Raw genomic sequence first — 20,390 nt, 5'->3', positions numbered from 1 at the left:
CCTTCAGTGACCTTGTACTGTGCCCACTGCATCCTTCAGTGACCTAGTTGTATATCCAGTGCCCACTGCTGTGCCCACTGCATCCTTCAGTGACCTTGTACTGTGGCCACTGCATCCTTCAGTGACCTAGTTGTATATCCAGTGCCCACTGCTGTGCCCACTGCATCCTTCAGTGACCTTGTACTGTGCCCACTGCATCCTTCAGTGACCTTGTACTGTGCCCACTGCATCCAGTGATTCATTACTAGCAACATGTCTGGCAGGGTTTCGCGGGGTGAGAGGAAAGGGAGTTCAATTGCCTCAGCCACTTCTGGGACTGCTCCACGTCCAGGGAGAGGACGCCCAGCTGTACGTGGTCGTGATGCAGCAGAAAGGGGGGCAGCAAAGCCTGGGCCGAGTCAGCGGACGCCATTGTCCAAATATTTTAAAGTTTCTGGTCCCCGTGTGGTGGTTGAGCAAATGAAACCTGACGTACTCATGGACATCATGACTTCCTCCCAGACCTCTACTGTGAGCACCACTCCAAGCAGTAGCAGCAGCAGCCAACATCCCACGCTTGTTGTGACATCCACCCCAGCACCCACTGGTCAGCAGCCCTCCCAGGATGACAGCGTTCTGTCCCTCAGTCCGGCATCTGGGAACCTGCTGATGCAAGAAGCTCAGGACTTACTGGGGACTGATGTGGCAGAGATTGAGATCGGGCCACAATCACAAGCGTTGTTGAGTTCTGGTGATGAAGAAGAGGGGTCTGTGTCTGGGGATGTAGGGACAGAAGAGGAGGCGGGGGAGTCAGAGGAAGAGCTGGATTATGATGATGCTGCTGATGATGACGACGTTGTGGACCCTAACTATGTGCAGCCTGCTGAGTCCGTGGAAGAATGGTCAGAGGCAGAGCAGGATGACGAGTCACCTCGGCCTAGGCAAGGATATCGCCATATGTCAGGCAGGGGCAGGGGCATCGGCAGCAGTGGGCGTGGAGGAAGTAGACAGGACACTGCTTCAGCCGGCACCACCACCATGCAACCCCCGGCAACTACTACCACACATTGCTCCTCTGCACCCTCTGCTAGTGGGGGCCGCAGTAAATTAAAGTCACCAGTGTGGGATTGCTTTGAGGAATGTACTGATGACAAAAGGTATGCGGTGTGCAGGTTATGCAGCAAAAGATTGAGCCGTGGGAAAAGTCTGAGCAAGATGGGTACCTCATCCCTCCAGGGCCACCTGAGAAGCCGCCACTGCTGCGAGTATGCGGACTTTAAGAGGAAGCAGGCACTGCTGGCAGGGGTTCCTGAGAGCAGAAGGCCCACCAGCGCAGCAGCATCCTCCCTCCCTCAGAGTCGTGAATCCCCCACAGCAGCAGCAGTAGTAGCACGCAAGCGCTCTTCCACCTCGGCTGCTCAGGACACAGACATTGAGGCTGGCAGCCAGTGTTCGTCTCTCTCCTCTGTCTCCCCTGCATCCCAGCGTCGTCAGACCCTGCTGAGCGACACCTTTCAGGGTCTGACCAAGCCTCTGCCTCCAAGCCACAGGCGGATCCGCAAACTAAATGGCTTGCTGGCCCGGGCCATGGCATCACAGCTGCTTCCCTACTCCCTGGCGCAGGAGGGGAGCGCCATGCGGACGCTGCTCCAATTTGGCATCCCCGAGTGGCAAGTCCCCAGTCGCCACTATTTCAGCAGGAGCGCGATCCCAGCACTCCACAAGTTTGCGGTGGAAAACGTGGCCCGTTCCCTGGACTACTCTGTGGGCAAGCGGGTCCACGTGACCATGGACTCGTGGAGTAGCAGATTTGGGACAGGTCGCTGCTACCTGTCCTTTACGGCCCACTGGGTGACACTGATGGAAGGGAGGGAGGACAAGAGCGCATCAGCCCAGCTAGTGGTGCCACCACGCGGGGTCAGGGGGGATGCAGAAGGGTCCTGTCACGACACTCCCTCAGCACCCGGAAAGCAAGCCCGCCTCGGCAGCAGCAGCGCCAAGCCTCGGCACTGCCAAGCCCTTTTAAAATTGGTGACCCTGGGGAAGGAGAGGCTTACGGCCACCAACGTCCTGGCCGCCCTCAGGAAGCAGGAGCGGAGGTGGATGACCCCCAGAGGCCTGGAAGTGGGGTATGTGGCAGCCGATAACGGGGCCAACCTGGTGGCAGCAGTGCAGCAGGGAAACCTCCAGCACATCCCCTGCTTGGCCCACGTGCTCAATCTTGTGGTGCAGCGCTTCTTGTGCACCTACCAGGGGATGGGCGAGCTGCTGCAGGATGCCCGGGCGGTGGTACGCTTTTTCCGCCTGTCAGCCACTGCCTCTGCACTCTTGTCCACCTTACAGCAGCAGTATGGAAGGCCACAACACCGGCTGATCATCGACATGCCAGTTCGCTGGAATTCGACTCTGGCCATGTTGGAGCGGCTGTGTCAGCACAGGCTGGCTCTTAGGGCCTACATGCTAGACCCAAGTGTCCCCAGCAACCAGCAAGTCCCCATGATTACTGCCACTCAGTGGACACTGATGCAGCAAGTATGCCTGGTGCTGAGTCCCTTCCTGGAGGCAACCAAGATGGTCAGTGAGGAGCGGGCCTCTGTGTGCCAGTGGGTGCCCTTGGTTTGTCTACTGGAGCAGGCAATGGACAATTTAATTGAGCGTGGGGATGAAGCCCTGAGGCAGTTGGAAGAACAGGAGCAGATGGCAGCACAGTCCAGCTCAGAGGAGGGCTCACAGCCTGCCATTGCCACTAGCAGCACAACAACAACCAACAGCAGCAGCAGCAGCAACTGGCGCCCCGGAGACCTGAAGAGCCTAAGCAAGAGCCTGTATGCAGTGCAGCAGCCCAGAACAGAGGTGCCCGCCACAGCATCCACCACCAACCAGCACAAGCAACGACTGACCACCATGGTGTCTGACTATATGGGGTCATCCAGCGGGCTCAATGACACCGACAGCCCTGTGGACCCCTTGGAGTACTGGGTCAAGAGACTGGACATCTGGAGCGAGCTTTCCCAGTACGCCCTGGAACTCCTATCCTGCCCTCCTTCCAGTGTCCTCTCAGAGAGATGCTTTAGTGCGGCCGGTGGCGTGGTCACAGAGAAGCGCTCTCGGCTCTCCCACGCCTCTGTGGACAAACTCACCTTCCTGAAAATCAACCAGGCTTGGGTGGAAGGTGAGTTCCTGGCCCCTATTGTCGGACACAGGGGGACATGAAGTGGCTGCTGCATGTGCTGTTGTTAACTATGCCTGCCTTTATAAAGACATTTACTACCTGCCTAGTGCCTACCTTGGTTAATTTTTTGGTGTTATGGTACTACTACCAGTAAGTTGCCATGGTCCTCCTTCTGAGCTGCTGAACTGACCGCCCGCTTTGTCCTCCTGACTCAGTCGCTACTACACTCTGCGTTCACACTGCCCGGGTCGCCGGGTGCATTTAATTTTTGGGCCAGCACTATGACGCTGTGCTACTACTACTGTGCTGCTGCTGCTGAACTGACCGCCCGCTTTGTCCTCCTGACTCAGTCGCTACTACACTCTGCGTTCACACTGCCCGGGTCACCGGGTGCATTTAATTTTTTGGCCAGCACTATGACGCTGTGCTACTACTACTGTGCTGCTGCTGCTGAACTGACCGCCCGCTTTGTCCTCCTGACTCAGTCGCTACTACACTCTGCGTTCACACTGCCCGGGTCGCCGGGTGCATTTAATTTTTTGGCCAGCACTATGACGCTGTGCTACTACTACTGTGCTGCTGCTGCTGAACTGACCGCCCGCTTTGTCCTCCTGACTCAGTCGCTACTACACTCTGCGTTCACACTGCCCGGGTCGCCGGGTGCATTTAATTTTTTGGCCAGCACTATGACGCTGTGCTACTACTACTGTGCTGCTGCTGCTGAACTGACCGCCCGCTTTGTCCTCCTGACTCAGTCGCTACTACACTCTGTGTTCACACTGCCCGGGTCGCCGGGTGCATTTAATTTTTGAGCCAGCACTATGACGCTGTGCTACTACTACTGTGCTGCTGCTGCTGAACTGACCGCCCGCTTTGTCCTCCTGACTCAGTCGCTACTACACTCTGCGTTCACACTGCCCGGGTCACCGGGTGCATTTAATTTTTTGGCCAGCACTATGATGCTGTGCTACTACTACTGTGCTGCTGCTGCTGAACTGACCGCCCGCTTTGTCCTCCTGACTCAGTCGCTACTATACTCTGCGTTCACACTGCCCGGGTCGCCGGGTGCATTTAATTTTTTGGCCAGCACTATGACGCTGTGCTACTACTACTGTGCTGCTGCTGCTGAACTGACCGCCCGCTTTGTCCTCCTGACTCAGTCGCTACTACACTCTGCGTTCACACTGCCCGGGTCGCCGGGTGCATTTAATTTTTGGGCCAGCACTATGACGCTGTGCTACTACTACTGTGCTGCTGCTGCTGAACTGACCGCCCGCTTTGTCCTCCTGACTCAGTCGCTACTACACTCTGCGTTCACACTGCCCGGGTCACCGGGTGCATTTAATTTTTTGGCCAGCACTATGATGCTGTGCTACTACTACTGTGCTGCTGCTGCTGAACTGACCGCCCGCTTTGTCCTCCTGACTCAGTCGCTACTACACTCTGCGTTCACACTGCCCGGGTCGCCGGGTGCATTTAATTTTTTGGCCAGCACTATGACGCTGTGCTGCTACTACTACCACCAGTATGTTGCCGTGGTCCTTCTGTGCTGCTGAACTGACCGCCCGCATAGTCCTTCTCCTGACTCAGTCGCTACCACCACTGCACTCTGCGTTCACACTGCCCGTGTCCACTGACAACTCTGCTGCGATGTCATTTCTAATTGCTGCTAAAAAAAATTACAAAAACCTCTCTGGAGCCTTTTTGCCGTCAGCCACTCATCCTCCTCCAGCGGTACCTTCGCCGCCAAGTGCCATTGGAACTCGCCTTCACCTCTTTGACTGCTTAACGCGTATATCCCTTTTTAAAACCACTTATTACCAATTAATAGCCCCATTTAAAGTGTTGATTTCACTTTAAAATCCATTTTCTCTAGAAAAAAAAAATTTGGGGGAATTTTTTATGTTGAAGTTATGTTGCCCCTTATCACCTCGATAATCCATGCTATTTGGGGGACTGTAGCATGTATGGGGGCTTTGTTATTAACGTTAAAAGAAAATCCGCCTCCGGGCGTGAATCCACGCGTGATTACGCCATTCACGGCGGGGCCGAATGCGGATTTTTTTTTCAACCACGCGGATTTCCGAATTCATGGATGAGGCACATCCGAGCATCCCTGTGGACAAGTGACCAAGTGACCAAGTGACAAGTGACCAAGTGACAAGTGACAAAGTGAAAAGTGACCAGTGACAAAGTGACAAAGTGACAAGTGACAAAGTGACAAAGTGACAAGTGACAAAGTGACAAGTGACAAAGTGACAAAATGACAAAGTGACAAGTGACAAAGTGACAAGTGACAAAGTGACAAGTGACAAAGTGACCAGTGATAAAGTGACCAGTGAGAGGTTGTTCTGGGGAGCTCTACTCCACTGCACACAGTCACATATGAGGAGAGGTCTCGTCGGGACTGCTGACCCTCCTCAGCTTGCTCAAAGCCTTGAGGGTTCCTAAAGATCCTCTGCTTGGAGTTCGCCGGGGTTCAGCTTGGTGTCGGGGTCGGCGGCTTCCTCCTCACTCCAACGTGGCAGATCTTCTGTTGAAGGAAAAAAAAAAAAAACATTTTTAAAAGTCCAGTACCGCTTCTGAAGGACTCACCAAGAGATGCAGGAGCGCTTCAATCTAGCGCACCATCGCTCGCTGGGTGATGTCCCTCCCTACACGCTGGAATTCTACGCTGCACATGCTAGCACGCTTTTGCGCAGTGCCGAGGCGCATTCCAGCAGCTAGCTAGTAGCTACCAAGCTTCTGTGGATCTGATTGGGCCACCATGTTGGATCTCTGCCAAGTCCTCCAAAATTTTGAGCAATCCACGTTGCTTGTGACTGAGCAGTGACAACTCTACAGTAGTGTTGGGCGAACAGTGTTCGCCACTGTTCGGGTTCTGCAGAACATCACCCTGTTCGGGTGATGTTCGAGTTCGGCTGAACACCTGACGGTGCTCGGCCAAACCGTTCGGCCACATGGCCGAACTAAGAGCGCATGGCCGAACGTTCCCCGAACGTTCGGCTAGTGCTGTGATTGGCCGAACGGGTCACGTGGTTCGGACCCGAACGCGCTCTGATTGGCCGAACGGTCACGTGGTTCGGGTAAATAAATACCCGAACCACGTCATATCTCCGCCATTTGTCTGTGGGTTTAGCTTTGGGTAGGCAGGCAGGGTAGTTCGCGCTCCAGCCACGCTAGCCAGGGTCCCCCCCAGTCATTGTGTGTCGCAGCTGGGAACAGTAGTACACCGCTCGCTCAGCCACACTATATATAGCATTGTTTACTGCCACTGTGTACCTCGCTCAGCCACACTATATAGCATTCTGTGTACTGTTCTGTGTCTGCTGGGAACAGTAGTACACCGCTCGTTCAGCCACACTATATAGCATTCTGTGTACTGTTCTGTGTCTGCTGGGAACAGTAGTACACCGCTCGTTCAGCCACACTATATAGCATTCTGTGTACTGTTCTGTGTCTGCTGGGAATAGTGGTACACCGCTCGTTCAGCCACACTATAAAGCATTCTGTGTACTGTTCTGTGTCTGCTGGGAACAGTAGTACACCGCTCGTTCAGCCACACTATATAGCATTCTGTGTACTGTTCTGTGTCTGCTGGGAACAGTAGTACACCGCTCGTTCAGCCACACTATATAGCATTCTGTGTACTGTTCTGTGTCTGCTGGGAATAGTGGTACACCGCTCGTTCAGCCACACTATATAGCATTCTGTGTACTGTTCTGTGTCTGCTGGGAACAGTAGTACACCGCTCGTTCAGCCACACTATATAGCATTCTGTGTACTGTTCTGTGTCTGCTGGGAATAGTGGTACACCGCTCGTTCAGCCACACTATATAGCATTCTGTGTACTGTTCTGTGTCTGCTGGGAACAGTAGTACACCGCTCGTTCAGCCACACTATATAGCATTCTGTGTACTGTTCTGTGTCTGCTGGGAATAGTGGTACACCGCTCGTTCAGCCACACTATATAGCATTCTGTGTACTGTTCTGTGTCTGCTGGGAACAGTAGTACACCGCTCGTTCAGCCACACTATATAGCATTCTGTGTACTGTTCTGTGTCTGCTGGGAATAGTGGTACACCGCTCGTTCAGCCACACTATATAGCATTCTGTGTACTGTTCTGTGTCTGCTGGGAACAGTAGTACACCGCTCGTTCAGCCACACTATATAGCATTCTGTGTACTGTTCTGTGTCTGCTGGGAATAGTGGTACACCGCTCGTTCAGCCACACTATATAGCATTCTGTGTACTGTTCTGTGTCTGCTGGGAACAGTAGTACACCGCTCGTTCAGCCACACTATATAGCATTCTGTGTACTGTTCTGTGTCTGCTGGGAACAGTAGTACACCGCTCGTTCAGCCACACTATATAGCATTCTGTGTACTGTTCTGTGTCTGCTGGGAACAGTAGTACACCGCTCGTTCAGCCACACTATATAGCATTCTGTGTACTGTTCTGTGTCTGCTGGGAATAGTGGTACACCGCTCGTTCAGCCACACTATATAGCATTCTGTGTACTGTTCTGTGTCTGCTGGGAACAGTAGTACACCGCTCGTTCAGCCACACTATATAGCATTCTGTGTACTGTTCTGTGTCTGCTGGGAACAGTAGTACACCGCTCGTTCAGCCACACTATATAGCATTCTGTGTACTGTTCTGTGTCTGCTGGGAACAGTAGTACACCGCTCGTTCAGCCACACTATATAGCATTCTGTGTACTGTTCTGTGTCTGCTGGGAACAGTAGTACACCGCTCGTTCAGCCACACTATATAGCATTCTGTGTACTGTTCTGTGTCTGCTGGGAACAGTGGTACACCGCTCGTTCAGCCACACTATATAGCATTCTGTGTACTGTTCTGTGTCTGCTGGGAACAGTGGTACACCGCTCGTTCAGCCACACTATATAGCATTCTGTGTACTGTTCTGTGTCTGCTGGGAACAGTAGTACACCGCTCGTTCAGCCACACTATATAGCATTCTGTGTACTGTTCTGTGTCTGCTGGGAACAGTAGTACACCGCTCGTTCAGCCACACTATATAGCATTCTGTGTACTGTTCTGTGTCTGCTGGGAATAGTGGTACACCGCTCGTTCAGCCACACTATATAGCATTCTGTGTACTGTTCTGTGTCTGCTGGGAATAGTGGTACACCGCTCACCCGCCACTGTATAGCATTGTGCACTGTGTCGCTGCTGGGAATAGTGGTACACCGCTCACCCGTCACTGTATAGCATTGTGCTCTGTGTCGCTGCTGGGAATAGTGGTACTGTATAGCATTTCTGTACTGCCACTGTACTGCTGCCAGTCAGCGTGTACTGTAAGGATAAGTGATATGAGGAAGAAATCCGGTGAAAGAGGGAGGGGCAAGGGAAGAGGTGTTTCCCCTGACGGTTCACGTACAGGCCACAGGGGAGCACCCAAGAAAACCCACTCAATACCGCCCATGTTGTCCAGGACAACAACCCTCACAAATCCAAAAGAACAGGACCAGATAATTACTTGGATGACCTCTCAAGCGTCCAGCAGTGGGTTAAGCAGCACCAGCACATCACGCACGAGGTCCGAGTCCTCAGCCAGTTACAAGGAGCCAGTGGGCACAAAGCTGACACAACCGGCAGCGACACCACGCACAAAACTGCCAGATAACCAGTCCGATGAATTACCTCAGGACACAATGGGGTATTCGCAGGAGCTATTCCCAGCCCAACAAACTTCCACCTTTCAAAGGTCAATGGAGGAACAGCCAGAAATGTTGTGCCTGGATTCACAACCGTTAACTGTGGGAAATGCACCGCGCACTGAAATACAAGGCGAGTCCGAAGAGGACTCGGAAACCCAAATCCCAGAGCAATTTGGGCAGGAGGGGTTGCAATTGCAGGAGGTCGGCCGACAAGATCTGGAAGACGACGTTGGAGTGTGCTGCGCAGAGGTTGTTGTGGGGAGCTCTACTCCACGGCGGCGGCCCACAATGACATATGACGAGTTTGAGGAGATGGAAGAGGAGGGTATGGACAATGTGGACAGAGACCCAGATTTTGTTTGTGAACGAGAACATCGCCGTCGTAGCAGCAGCACAGATGAGTCTGTTGAAGAACCCACTGCTGCACGAGCTCGCCTTGTGCCACAAGGTAGGCGGCGCGCAATTTCAGGCACCACAAGCGTGGAAGTTCAAGTGAGAGGCAAAAGAGGAGCAAACAGAAATCGCCAGCAAGGAGGCAGGTGCTCCAAAGTCTGGGCTTTCTTTGAAGACTGCACTGAGGATGTTACCATGGCGATTTGCAAGGTGTGCAAGACCCGCCTGAGCAGGGGGAAAAGTATTAACAACCTCTCCACCACCAGCATGAGCCGTCACATGCTATCCAAACATCCCACTCTTTGGGCAAACGCGTCAGGACAGGGTACCAGAAACAACACTGCCTCCCTTGGGTTCACCAGACCCGCCTCAGCAGCAGCAGTAGCCCAGCCATTGCGTGGTTCACAACATTCACAAACATCAGACGACGCTGACACTGTCACTTTCCGGAGTAGTGCTCTTGAGGTCTCCCAGTGTTCTTCAAACACAACAACCAACAGCCCTTCCGTGTGCAGCGCTACGGTTCAGTTGTCTGTGTCGGAGATGTTTGAGCGCAAGAGGAAATTGCCAGCAAATGACCCCCGGGCCGTGGCAGTAACAGCCAGCATAGCCAAGCTTCTGGCCTGCGAAATGCTGCCATATCGATTGGTGGAGACAAACAGCTTCAAGGGCATGATGTCAGTGGCCATCCCACGTTACGTGGTTCCCAGCCGCTACCACTTTGCACGCTCTGCAGTGCCTGAGTTGCATGAGCACGTGGTCAGCAAAATAACCCGAAGCTTGAAGAATGCCGTTGCCTGCAAGGTTCACCTCACCACTGACACCTGGACGAGTGCGTTCGGCCAGGGTCGATACATCTCCCTTACCGCGCACTGGATGAACCTTGTGGAGCCTGGCAGCGATTCCTCACCTGCTACGGCACGGGTGTTGCCCACGCCACAAACAGCTGCACCGCCGTCCCTCACACTGGATAACAGCAGCACCTACCTCTCTGACTCCTTCTCCTCCAACGCATCTCAAAGCTATACCTCATCCGGAAACGCTAACCCAGCAGCAGTAGGATCGTGGAAGCAGTGCAGCACAGCTGTTGGCATGCGTCAGCAAGCGTTGCTGAAGCTAATCTGCCTTGGGGATAAGCAGCACACAGGGGAGGAAATTTGGAAGGGAATAAAGGAACAGACGGATTTGTGGCTGGCACCGCTGGACCTGAAACCGGGCATGGTTGTGTGTGATAATGGGAGTAATCTCATTCGCGCTTTAAGGTTGGCTAAGCTGACACACATCCCTTGCCTGGCGCACGTGATGAACCTAGTAGTTCAGCGGTTCCTGAGGACATACCCAGGCGTGGCCGATCTTCTGTTGAAGGTGCGTCGAGTGGCCAAACATTGTAGAACTTCCAGTACTGCTTCGGGGGCACTCGCCAAGATGCAGGAGCGCTTCAATCTCCCCCACCATCGCTTGCTGTGTGATGTCCCTACGCGCTGGAATTCTACGCTGCACATGCTAGCCCGCTTTTGCGAGCAGAAGAGTGCAGTGGTCCAGTACATGACGGCGCAGTACCGAGGCGCATCCGGCCAGCTGCCAAGCTTCTGTGGATCCGATTGGGCCAACATGTTGGACCTCTGCCAAGTCCTCCAAAATTTTGAGCAATCCACGTTGCTTGTGAGCAGTGACAACTCTTCAGTCAGCATTACCATACCACTGCTGTGTTTACTGAAGAGGTCGATGTTAAAAATCAAGGAAACAGCTGTCATGATGCAACTGGGGGAATCTGAAGGAGAAAACGATCAGCGTGATGGTACCAACATCAGGCCATCCGCCTCAGGGAACGCTGGCCCCAGCAGCTATGACGAAGAAGAGGAGGAGGAACAGCTGGAGTTGGAGCAGGAGTTTCATGCCACCACTGACGAGGGCCAGAGCGGTGCACGTTGGACTTCCACAATTCAACGCGAATGGTCAGCAGAAGCAGACCAGGAGGAAGGTGACGACTATGATGCATCACAACAACTATCACAACGCTCACAAGAGGATGATGAGGATTCTGGTAGGACTCTGGCACACATGGCTCAATTCATGCTAGACTGCATTGAACGTGACCCACGCATTGTGCGCATTCTGGACAACACCAATTACTGGGTTTATACCCTTCTGGATCCACGGTACAAACACAATGTTCCAAAACTGCTTGAAGAAAGAGTCAGACAGGTCAAAATGGAAGAATACCAGCAGGCCCTTGTGGAGACTTTAGAGAGGAGATTGACATCCTCCCCCTCCTCTAGCCAGTTGTACGCAGACAGACTGACTTCCGCAAACCCAGGACGACCAGGAGGGCAGCAAACAACGCAAGCCGCAGCTAGTACCCAAAAGGGAATGGTATCGGCAGTGTCCTTGGAGTGGGAAAATTTTCTGACACCCATGCAGCAGCAGCCCACTGAACAGCAAGCGTGCAGATCCACCTCCAACACCGATCGCCTGGAGAAGATGGTCAAGGACTACATGTCAGATGACGTAGCTGTGTCTAACAATCCATCTGCACCCTTCAACTATTGGGTATCGAAGCTAGACACCTGGCACGAACTGGCAATGTACGCAATAGAGGTGCTGGCTTGCCCGGCAGCCAGCGTTATGTCGGAACGCTGTTTCAGTGCTGCCGGAGGCATCGTCACAGATCGGCGTATCCGCCTCTCCACAGAAAATGCAGACCGTCTGACTCAAATTAAAATGAATCAATCCTGGATTGGAAACGACTACGCAACACTCCAGGACCCCAACCAAGTAACATGACCAATGAACATCTGGGATGGTTTAGCGTTTCCGGTCCCTGTTTATTGAACCTCTCATCTGTATTACACTTATGACTGCATGGCGGCAAAAAGCATTGCTATATCCGCACGCTTTTTGTCCTCATGCAAGGCCTGTGTTGTTGTGTCTCAAAAAGCTTGGCCTTCTCTTCCTGCGCCTGCTCCTGTTCCATCACGTCTGCTGCTGCTGGGTTAGCATTTCCAGTCCCTGTTTATTGAACCTCTCATCTGTATTACATTTATGACTGCATGGCGGCAAAAAGCATTGCTATATCCGCACGCTTTTTGTCCTCATGCAAGGCCTGGGTTGCGTCTCAAAAAGCGTGGCCTTCTCCTCCTGCGCCTCCTCCTGTTCCATCATGTGTGCTGCTGCTGGGTTAGCGTTTCCAGTCCCTGTTTATTGAACCTCTCATCTGTATTACATTTATGACTGCATGGCGGCAAAAAGCATTGCTATATCCGCACGCTTTTTGTCCTCATGCAAGGCCTGGGTTGTTGTGTCTCAAAGCGTGGCCTTCTCCTCCTGCGCCTCCTCCTGTTCCATCACGTGTGCTCTGTGCTGCTGCTGGGTTAGCGTTACCGGTCCCTGTTTATGGAACCTCTTCTCTTTATTACATTTATGACTGCATGGCGGCAAAAAGCATTGCTGCTATATCCGCACGCTTCTTGTCCTCATGCAAGGCCTGGGTTGTTGTGTCTCAAAAAGCGTGGCCTTCTCCTCCTGCGCCTCCTCCTGTTCCATCACGTGTGCTGCTGCTGCTGCTGGGTTAGCGTTACCGGTCCCTGTTTATTGAACCTCTTATCTTTATTACATTTATGACTGCATGGCGGTAAAAAGCATGCTATCCGCACGCTTCTTGTCCTCATGCAAGGCCTGGGTTGTTGTGTCTCAAAAAGCGTGGCCTTCTCCTCCTGCGCCTCCTCCTGTTCCATCACGTGTGCTGCTGCTGCTGCTGGGTTAGCGTTACCGGTCCCTGTTTATTGAACCTCTTATCTTTATTACATTTATGACTGCCTGGCGGTAAAAACCATGTTACCTGTGCAAAGAAACATGACATTTTCAGCATTTAAAAGACAATTTTTCCTTTGAAACTTTACAATCAATTTTCTCAAAAACTATAAGCTCTTTTTGCTAAAAAAAATTTTTCCTCTTGTACCCACTCCCAAGGTGCACATACCCTGTAAATTTGGGGTATGTAGCATGTAAGGAGGCTTTACAAAGCACAAAAGTTCGGGTCCCCATTGACTTCCATTATGTTCGGAGTTCGGGTCGAACACCCGAACATCGCGGCCATGTTCGGCCTGTTCGGCCCGAACATCTAGATGTTCGCCCAACACTACTCTACAGTCAGCATTACAATACCACTGCTGTGTTTACTGAAGAAATCAATGTTGAAGATGGAAACCGCTGGCATGATGCAAGTGGGGGAATCTGAAGATGAAAACGATCAGCGTGATGATACCAACATCAGGCAACCTGCCTCAGGAAACGCTGGTCCCAGCTATGACAAAGAACAGGACGAGGAACAGCTGGAGTTGGAGCAGGAATTGGATGCCCCCACTGCCAAGGGACAAAGCGGTGCACGTTGGACTTCCACAATTTATCGGGAATGGACAGCAGAAGAGGAAGAAAGTGATGCTGGTGACGAATATGGTGCATCACAACAATCACAACGCTCACAAGAACATGAAGACAGAGGAGTCTGGCAGGATTCTCTGGCACACATGGCTCAATTCATGCTAGACTGCATTGAACGCGGCCCGTGCATTATTCACTATTCATTATTATTCATTATTCTGGACAACACCAATTACTGGGTTTATACCCAGTTTATACAAACACAATGTTAAAAAACTGATTGAAGAAAGTGTCAGACAGGTAAAAAATGGAACAATTCCAGCAGGCCCTTGAGGATGGAGACTTTAGAGAGGAGATTGACATCCTCCTCCTTCTCTAGCCAGCTGTACGCCGACAGACTGACTTCAGCAAACCCAGGAGGACCAGGAGGGCAGCAAAGAACACAAGCTGCTGCTAGTGCCCAAAAGGGAATGGTATTGGCAGTGTCCTTGGAGTGGGAACATTTTCTGACACCCATGCAGCAGCCCACAGAACAGCAATCGGGCAGTTCCACATCCTCCAACACCAATCGCCTGGAGAAGATGGTCAAGGTCTACATGTCAGATGGCGTAGCTGTGTTGAACAATCCATCTGCAGACAGACGGTGAGTGTGACAGCACAGAAGGACCATGGCAACTCACTCATAGTACCACAGTTTGATAGTGCTGCCCAAAAAATTATATGGATCCGTGGACCCGGGCAGTAATGGGAAGTGGGAACGCAGATTTTAGTACCTAAACACACGATACAACATGTTTTCCGGGATCGGACTCTGAGGCACATACAGATGGTCCCGATCATCATCCTCATCATACAACTCTTCTCCTGAGTCTGACCCACCCACCACCTCTGCCACCCCAACATCCCCAGACACAGACCCCTCATCGTCCTCAACATTAACTTGGGATGCTGGCCTGAGCCAGACCTCCTCCTCCACATCAGGCCTCATCATCTCCTCAATGGCAGCCCTCATTAATCGCTCTGTCGACGGACCGATGGACACAACGTTCTCCTCCGGGGAGGGCTGCTGCTGACCACTGGCTGCTGGGGTGGATGTTATAGCTTGCGTGGGGCGTTGGCTGTTGCTGTTGTTGGGAGTGCTGCTCACAGCGGAGGTCTCTGAGGAACTCATGGTGAGCTCATATAGTGGTTGGCGGTGAGTGGAGTATTACTGATCCCAGCAATATACACACTGACTGGCAGAGTACACAATGCTATATAGTGTGGCTGAGCGGTGTACACAAAGTGGCAGTAAACACAATGCTATATAGTCTGGCTGAGCGGTGTACACAGAGTGGCAGTACACACAATGCTATATAGTCTGGCTGAGCCGTGTACACAGAGTGGCAGTACACACAATGCTATATAGTCTGGCTGAGCGGTGTACACAGAGTGGCAGTAAACACAATGCTATATAGTCTGGCTGAGCGGTGTACACAGAGTGGCAGTAAACAATGCTATATAGTGTGGCTGAGCGGTGTACACAGAGTGGCAGTACACACAATGCTATATAGTCTGGCTGAGCAGTGTACACAGAGTGGCAGTACACACAATGCTATATAGTCTGGCTGAGCCGTGTACACAGAGTGGCAGTACACACAATGCTATATAGTCTAGCTGAGCGGTGTACACAGAGTGGCAGTACACACAATGCTATATAGTCTGGCTGAGTGGTGTACACAGAGTGGCAGTAAACAATGCTATATAGTCTGGCTGAGCGAGGTACACAGTGGCAGTACACACAATGCTATATAGTCTGGCTGAGCGGTGTACACAGAGTGGCAGTACACACAATGTTATATAGTCTGGCTGAGCAGTGTACACAGAGTGGCAGTACACACAATGCTATATAGTCTGGCTGAGCCGTGTACACAGAGTGGCAGTACACACAATGCTATATAGTCTGGCTGAGCGGTGTACACAGAGTGGCAGTAAACACAATGCTATATATAGCGTGGCTGAGCGAGGTACACAGTGGCAGTACACACAATGCTATATAGTCTGGCTGAGCGGTGTACACAGAGTGGCAGTACACACAATGCTATATAGTCTGGCTGAGCAGTGTACACAGAGTGGCAGTACACACAATGCTATATAGTCTGGCTGAGCCGTGTACACAGAGTGGCAGTACACACAATGCTATATAGTCTGGATGAGCGGTGTACACAGAGTGGCAGTACACACAATGCTATATAGTCTGGCTGAGCGGTGTACACAGAGTGGCAGTACACACAATGCTATATAGTCTGGCTGAGCGGTGTACACAAAGTGGCAGTAAACAATGCTATATAGTCTGGCTGAGCGAGGTACACAGTGGCAGTACACACAATGCTATATAGTCTGGCTGAGCGGTGTACACAGAGTGGCAGTACACACAATGCTATATAATCTGGCTGAGCAGTGTACACAGAGTGGCAGTACACACAATGCTATATAGTCTGGCTGAGCCGTGTACACAGAGTGGCAGTACACACAATGCTATATAGTCTGGCTGAGCGGTGTACACAGAGTGGCAGTAAACACAATGCTATATATAGCGTGGCTGAGCGAGGTACACAGTGGCAGTACACACAATGCTATATAGTCTGGCTGAGCGGTGTATTCAGAGTGGCAGTACACACAATGCTATATAGTCTGGCTGAGCAGTGTACACAGAGTGGCAGTACACACAATGCCATATAGTCTGGCTGAGCCGTGTACACAGAGTGGCAGTACACACAATGCTATATAGTCTGGCTGAGCCGTGTACACAGAGTGGCAGTAAACAATGCTATATATAGTGTGGCTGAGCGAGGTACACAGTGGCAGTAAACAATGCTATATATAGTGTGGCTGAGCGAGCGGTGTACTACTGTTCCCAGCAGCGACATACAATGACTGGGGGGGACCCTGGCTAGCGTGGCTGGAGAGCGAACTACCCTGCCTGCCTACCCAAAGCTAAACCCACAGAGAAATAGAGGAGATATGACGTGGTTCGGGTATTTATTTACCCGAACCACGTGACCGTTCGGCCAATCAGAGCGTGTTCGGGTCCGAACCACGTGACCCGTTCGGCCAATCACAGCGCTAGCCGAACGTTTGGGGAACGTTCGGCCAGGCGCTCTTAGTTCGGCCATGCGGCCGAACAGTTTGGCCGAGCACCATCAGGTGTTCAGCCGAACTCGAACATCACCCGAACAGGGTGATGTTCTGCAGAACCCGAACAGTGGCGAACACTGTTCGCCAAACACTAGTGACCAGGTCCTGCTGTCTGTCCTCCGTAAAACGGTACACCTTCTTCCCATCCTTACAGTCGTGCGTGCGCAATCAGACGGGACAGCAGAGAAGGGTATTTTGCCTGATGGGTGGGATTAGCTGACTTAGAAATCAAAATAAAGTCATGTCTCTATTTTGATGAAGGGAGAGAGAGGGAGAGACAGAGACACTTATATTCTAAATGTAGATATGGCAAAGTTCAATTCATAGGGCAGCAAAGTTTAGCTAAAACATTAGTACCATTTACAAGTCAGAGAGAAAGTTTAAAATGGGAAGGGAATAAATGAAAGCAATATGTAGTATACTACAGGTGAGATCAGAACCGGGGATGAAAAAGTCCCTTATCATGTATGCCTTATCATGTATGCCTTTCGTCACCTTCAGCACAGCCTGGGTAACAACAAGCCATGCATGTATCTAAAAGGCCTCTGACCAGTCCAGCCAGTATCCTTTAACCATTTCAGCCGCCCAGACGTGAAGCTCACGTCCGGGCGGCTGCTCTGCTGCACTCCTCCCGCCTGCGCGCGATCGCGGGTGCGCCTCCATGTCCCCGCGGTGTCCCCCGGTAGCCCTGGGATCAGTGAAAGGGAACATGGTTCCCGATCACGGATCCCTGTCCCCCGCAGAAAAACCGAAGCGCTCACCCGTGAGGCTTCGGCTCTTCTGCCCGGAAAAATTTCAGCATCCCCCTTGTACTTCCGCTTAGCGAGAAGTACAAGGAGGGAAAACAAAAATGAAGGTGGCCATCTTGTGGCCAAATAGTAAAACTACTTCTACACATTTTTACACTACAATTTACACATATAGCAACATAAAAAATTTACTGTTTATGTCCCACACCAAAATATTCCCCAAATAAAATTTTTAATAGAAAAAAAAAATTAAAATTAAAAATAAAAAAAAGACATAAATAGTTACCTAAGGGTCTGAACTTTTTAAATATGCATTTGAAGGGGGTATACTACAAACATGTTTTAAATTATAAGCTTGTAAATTGTGATGGGTGCAAAACGGAAACAATGCACCTTTATTTCCAAATAAAATATTGGCGCCATACATTGTGATAGGGACAAAATTTAAATGGTATAATAACCGAGACATACGGGAAAATAAAATACATAGGTTTTAAATATGGTAGCATGGATAATTTTAGAGCTATAATGGCTGAAAACTTAGAAATAATGCATTTTTTCCATTTTTTTCTTATTAATCCTTTTAAAATGCATTTACAGTAAAGTGGCTCTTAGCAAAATGTACCACCCACAGAAAGCCCAATTAGTGGTGGAAAAAACAAGATATAGATCAATAAATTGTGATAAGTAGTGATAAAGTTATTAGCAAATGAATGGGAGCTGAAAATTGCTCCGAAGCATAAGGTGAAAAATCCCCGCGGGCTGAAATGGTTAACTTACCTGGGGCTTCTTCCAGCCCCCTGTAGTCCTACAGGTCCCTCACTGTCCTCCCAGTCCAAGCTGTTCTGCTGCTTTACCCCTTCAAAAGCTAGCCCGCTGAGCCCCTTCATGGGCTACTGTGCATGGGCGGCCCTGGATAAGTGTCTCCTTGATCGGTCTGTGAATGCGCAGTTCCGAAGATCAATCAGTGCAAATGCAGGACGATCTAGGCGATACTTGGCTGGGACCACACATGCGCAGCAGCCATCATCAGGGATCAGGCGGCAAGCTGTCGGAGGGACACAGCAGCAAAATGGTTCGGACCAGGAGGAGAGCAAGGGACCTGAAGCAATACAACAGGCTGAAAAAATCCCAAGTACGTTAGAGGCAGTCCCTGGATCAAAAGTCTTGAGAGTTTGACCAACACTATCAAATATACACACATACACATAACTATAAACATTCTAGAAGACATTTAAAAATGTCCATATGTTTCAAGACATGTATTTATCTTGAAATAAAAATTGCCTGCAGCACCTAGTATTAGCTGCTGGTGTAAGCAGCTGCTAATTACTAGGCCTTAAGCCCCTTAGCTTCCGAGTTCCAATGAGATCGGGCGCATTTAACTTAGTTTGGCCGCAGGCAATGTTGTTATAACGTAAAAAATGCTCAGTGTCTGTAACTGAAATTTATATTACTCTATCTATCTAAATATATATATATATATATATATATATATATATATATATATATATATATATATATATATATATTTTATTTTTTTCAAATAGATATTTATTTACATGTTTCAAAACATTTAAACATATGCATATTTTGAGCAAAATAAAAGCGCTCAAATCAACACTTTTAGAATACCCAGATGATCAAGGAGGCAAATAACCCTTGCAAAGCATGATACAATATGCTTTAAAAGGGAAAAAAAATTCTTCTTGGCTCTAAACGGCAACTGGATAAAATCCCTGGATCAACAGTCTACATGGCATTGCAGAAACAATGAAAATATTTTAAGAAATAAAAGTGTTTCAATTTTTCTTATCATGTAAGCTTTGTCACCTTCAGCACACACTGGGTAACAACAGACCATGTGTGTAACTAGAAGGCCTCTGACCACTACATCCAGATGTGCTTTAGTTTCTCCTTATCTTGGGCCAGTCATGAACTTTTCCCCTCTAATCACTCTATGCATCTACGCACAAGCAGTTCTTGCACTACAGTTACTGTTCCAGGGGAAAATCTCATTTCTACCATCTTGGACTCCTATCTCAATCCCACGAGTTTAGCACTGCCCAACCATTATCTAAAACCTTTTTTTAAGCCTCATGTCATTACTTTTTGCTGCTTTAAATGAGCGATCAGAGAAGAGAATTTCACCTGGACCATAGGGATGAAAAAGGGCAAAATGCATGCATATACAGCACACTATTAAATATTTGGGTTAACCCTTGCTCCTTTTGCGTCTAAAAAGAGGAGCCCCTCACTCTATCACCCCGTACTTGGGTGGCTTTACAAGCTAGGCCTTTCGTACGGAATGTAGAGCCACTCCTCAACCCGTTCGCTCCGGGTGACCAGGTCCTGCTGTCTGTCCTCCGTAAAGCGGTACACCTTCTTCTCATCCTTACAGTCGTGCGTGCGCAATCAGACAGGACAGCAGAGAAGGGTATTTTGCCTGATGGGTGGGATTAGCTGACTTAGAAATCAAAATAAAGTCATGTCTCTATTTTGATGAAGGGAGAGAGAGGGAGAGACAGAGACAATTGTATTCTAAATGTAGATATGGCAAAGTACATTTCATAGGGCAGAAAAGTTTAGCTAAAACATTAGTACCATTTACAAGTCAGAGAGAACGTTTAAAATGGTAAGGGTATAAATGAAAGCAATATCTAGTATACTACAGGTGAGATCAGAACCAGGAAAGAAAAAGTCCCTTATCATGTATGCCTTATCATGTATGCCTTTCGTCACCTTCAGCACAGCCTGGGTAACAGCAAGCCATGCATGTATCTAGAAGACCTCTGACCAGTACAGCCAGTATCCTTTAACCATTTCAGCCGCCCAGACGTGAAGCTCACGTCCGG

This window comes from Hyperolius riggenbachi, chromosome 2, assembly GCF_040937935.1.
Source record: "Hyperolius riggenbachi isolate aHypRig1 chromosome 2, aHypRig1.pri, whole genome shotgun sequence".
In the NCBI taxonomy this organism is placed as follows: domain Eukaryota; kingdom Metazoa; phylum Chordata; class Amphibia; order Anura; family Hyperoliidae; genus Hyperolius; species Hyperolius riggenbachi.
This window is presented reverse-complemented; position numbering follows the sequence as displayed.